We start from the raw sequence: 4586 nt of genomic DNA on the forward strand, positions 1-4586 counted from the left end.
TTGGGTTTATTCAAATTTTCTCCTCCAAGAACTAGAAAAATTGGATTGACGCAACTGATTTAGTGCATTAGATATTTATTGCTGCAACTTATTTCATTATAAGGGAGACATATTATTCACACGTATGAAATAATGAAAAAAATATGATTTTATGTAATAACATATTTATAAGAAAACGGAAAGTGGGGATGTGACATCATCAGCCCACCTAATGAATATTCATGACGACTGTTTTTACAAAATATTGCGAAACTTTAAACTTCAACAACTTTATTATTTGTTATCCGATTTTGATGAAACTTTCGGCATTTTGCTCACTGAACTGTACTCTATGTCTTAAGATATAAATATTTTCAGCCCGGACCATCCCTTTAAGGACTGTTTGCAGTGACCCGTGAAGAGGATTTCATGCCAGCTCGAAGCGCATGCTGAAAATTTTTAAATTCCGACCTGAATTTTGGAAATTTTAAAACCTTTTCTAATTACCTGCAGGGTAGGTATCTAACTAAATTATTGATGCGAGCGCGAAACGCGAGCTGAACATGTTTGATTTTTCCATCTGAAATCTAAACATTTCAAGCATTTTTTTTTAAATAAAGAAAAAGAGGTGTATTTAAATTAGTGATTAATGTGAGTGCGAAGCGCTGGCTGAAAGTTTTGACCATAACGGATCATATTTGAAGGACTGATTGTGTGAATTCACGTGAGGGGAATTAATCAAATTATGTGAGCGCGTAGCGCAAGCGGATATTTTTTTGGATATCATTCAGCATTTTTGTTGTAATCGTGAATAGGATACCAAAGGTCACTCATGCATGGACGAGGGGGCGCTAGTTTACAGAACTATTAATAACTCAGGTACAGGTATACTAGCACATGTCTCAGCGAGATACGCATCCTATCAGTCTATATTCATTATTACAAAAAAAAAATGTAAAATGAAAAAAAGAGAAGAAAAAAAGAGAGAAGAATCCGTTAATTTTTATCATATTGATGTTAATGTTTATACCCCGGCCGCGACCAAAGTTTCTTAACCCTTGTCACGATAATATTGCATTTTTTCACATTCGTACAATTAAATTCAATAATCGTAATAATTAGTATTTTCCTTTAATTGTATAAAGGTGATAAATGGCTATAAGTCTTGGACGGTAATGTCTAAACAATATCAATCAGTACCAATGGTGCAATATGAAAATCTAGATTTATAGAAAATATCATTAAAAAACTGTCATTATTATTTACCCAGAATTAACTCCGCGTGCAAAGAGTTAAGAACAGAAACAATTAATGGCGTATCATCACGATATATAATACGTTTGTAACTTCCCAAACTGCAACAATATTGTAAAACCGAAGTAAATTTTGTTTGTTCGCTACGCTCGATCGCCTATATGAAATCAATATCAATCATCTTTTACCTTCTCGGGCATGTTCCAACAATAGAATCAATGCAATGGTGTCTAGCGTGGTGTCATGAGAAATACAGACATATTTTTTTACTTCATTTACGGTAATCCAATTGGAGGAGGAGGGGAGTGGGACCCCCTCTCTTTACTCAGGGACATTGTATGGCCTACAAACTTCCCTATCTATATATTTCAAATAATTTTATTTAGATTAATCAGTAGGTAGAATTTTATTATGAAGATGGCATGAATGACAGCCAATTGCATGTTTTGGAAATTTAGTTTAGACTATTTTTCCAGAGAATATATTTTCAAAATCAATGAGTGAATCATTTTTTTGCTTAAAAACGAATGTCAATTTGTATGACTTTGTCCATTTTTTTTTCGTTTGGCACTATATATGACCTATTACATTATTTTGATTATGACGCTGAAACAATAAAAAAATACACAGTTAAATTGGGCAAGATATTCATTAAAAAAACCCCTCTTTTGGATAGTTATATGAGAATGGGTTAACATGAATTGCTCGTTTTTGGATAAGGAAGAGTTGCACGGTGCGATGGTGCGCTATATTAGTGCCCTTTGGTAAGGCATTAATCCTCATTACCAGGTCCTTCGGAGAGGACCTGAAGCCGTCGGTCCTCTGGTTGCTTGCTTACAAGCATGCTTTCTTAGCAATCAGGTAAAAAAATCCCAATCAATCAATCAATGGTACAATATTTTCGAAACAGAGCAAATTTGGAGATGATAAGTGACTTTTTAAAGCAATGTTACAGTATAAATCTGTATGGAATTAACCAAGATCCACATAAAGTCTTTTAAAAATAAGTAGAGAAGCTTGAGGGATTTCGAATCTATCAGTTGGATTTCAATGTTGACACGTGCTAACATGAAGTTGTATACATAAAGTTATATATCTCTAAACAAAATATTTATGTTGCTACCAGTTACAGAGACACGCGTGTAATCTGCAAATAAAACAGAATTGATCGTATACTGAGGAACCCATCACAATGTTTGCTTTGACTTGAATATGTTGGAAAACCAATAAATGAATCATTCAGGCTCACCCAGCTTTCGTTACATCTGGTCACAGTTAGCAATATAATGCAAATTCCAGAACTTCCAATACTATTTCAAGAATCAGGACCGGTGTTTATAAAACCTATATAAGCATTTTTACAATTTACGAGTGCTCACATGGTATTTGGAGAAAAAAATACATTTTTTAAGTAATGAAATTGACGATACTATGATAAACATAAATAATAATCAAGAATACACCTGAAAATGAAATGAAAAAAATGTAAGGTCTTGCCGAGATTCGAACTCGGATCACAGGATTCAGAGTCCTGGGTGCTAACCGTTACACCACAAGACCTTGCTTGTGCGGGAGTCCTATCTTAATAATGATATAGTGTGTATTTGACGTTCTGTTGTACGTTGCGCTCATTTTCTCTGGATTCTGGTCGATTTTTTGCTTAATATATCCGCATCAAATCCAATTTCGTTACAAGCAACAAATCAATGTTTGATATCATGTATTAAACAGCCATAAAAGTTATTTTATTTTAGAAACAATTACTCATATCCTTATTAGGTGATGTGAGTTAGTTATATTGTTACTTCTTGGCCAATGAAATTGCCCGTTTATGATTCAATCATGCATAATTCATAAGTGGGTGCACCGTATACTGCATGGCATACAGTTTTAGTGTGTGTTCACGTTGTATGCAATGGGATTGCTGCACAGACGAAGTTGGAGGTTGGAACTCACGACAAACCTACAATTTGAACTTGAAGAAAACCTTTATTACTCGATTCTTACATACTTGGAAGTTGTCCTGATAACCCATTTACTTTCAATCACCCTTCGTCTACGGAATTCTTCAAAGGAGGTATGTTGTGATTTCATACTTTTTTGGCAGACTACATTCAAGGGATATTATGGATACTTTGTACAGGGAGTCTAACCTTCAATTATGCGCTCCAGAGCGGAGGAGTGTATACGACCAGATTTTTTTTAACACCACTTGTTCGGAAAATAGTTTGTTTACTTTGTATAGGCAATAACACTGTTAACAGTGGGTGTGTCCCTGTTCCCCGTTCGCAATCCACTGTGGCATTACGTTTGTTTCAAAATTATATCACGATGATATACATGTATACATGTTTTTGTGATTGTGGTTATGACAAGTCTGCAGCAAAGCATATATTTGCAAGACGACAGTGACTCATTCTTTGCTCATTCATTCTGGCTGTTTCTTTGTATTCATTACTCATGCAGTGTGGACAAACTGGTGTAAAACTAAAAAGTCCCCAACTCGCCCTATCCAATTTGCATTTGTGCAGAGCATTGAATCTACAACAGGCCTACACTCCTACAGTGCATGCAGCGTACATCAATGTTCACAGTGCATGACATACCAGAACTGAAGAAAGGGATGGGAATTATGTTATGGATTGAAGTATAGGGCCTATATTATTGGTTTTGATATTATTATTAGTATAGTCTACTGTAAAATGAAGGAACAAATTTGGGAGTTTACAGTGTGCGTGTGGTAAACGTAAATTACTGGTATCAAATTTATTCAGAGAGCACATCTTCAGACTGGGCTCATCGATTTCTGTCTTTATTTCATAAAAATATATAAAAAGAACTGTACCAAAATAAAGATTATTATTCCGTTTTGGCCTGAAATGCACCAAAACGGGGAAAATAATCTTAAAAGGGGAAAAAACGGTGACTTCGGCTGTCGCACAACTTCACTTCCCTGTTTTATCCGAACTTAATACATAAACATATGGCCATTGAGTCCCTGTACAGATTGAGCTAGAACTTCGGTTTCTGTATTTGGTGAGTGGAGCCAACGGAGTTCAGCGGAACAACCAACATTAACAGAGACCGAAGCTTTTGGTCTATTGAGCCAGCAGAAATATAAGGAAATAACTTCAAATAAGTACCGCAAAAGGAATATCAGTCACAATTAAAGAACAACTCAACAAGTTGTATCAGTTAGTGTTTTATTAAATACCGGTAATATTGGAGGATTTGGAACAGCACTGAATTACGACAAGTCTTTTCATTTTCATCCTTGGTTGGCTATTCTGGATTGACTATTAAAGGCCTACAACATGTACACAATATTTATAGCAGCAAATCAGAAAAATAAA

General features: G+C 35.0%; 1 non-coding gene across 1 annotated transcript; it reads right to left on the bottom strand.

Moving 5' to 3' along the window:
* Positions 1 to 2721: 2721 nt before the first annotated feature.
* On the bottom strand, positions 2722 to 2793 carry TRNAQ-CUG (transfer RNA glutamine (anticodon CUG)). The gene has a single exon. It is a non-coding gene; the product is annotated as a tRNA-Gln (tRNA).
* Between the last annotated feature and the right edge of the window lie 1793 nt (positions 2794 to 4586).

Source organism: Lytechinus pictus, chromosome 5, assembly GCF_037042905.1.
Source record: "Lytechinus pictus isolate F3 Inbred chromosome 5, Lp3.0, whole genome shotgun sequence".
Taxonomy (NCBI): Eukaryota; Metazoa; Echinodermata; class Echinoidea; order Temnopleuroida; family Toxopneustidae; genus Lytechinus; species Lytechinus pictus.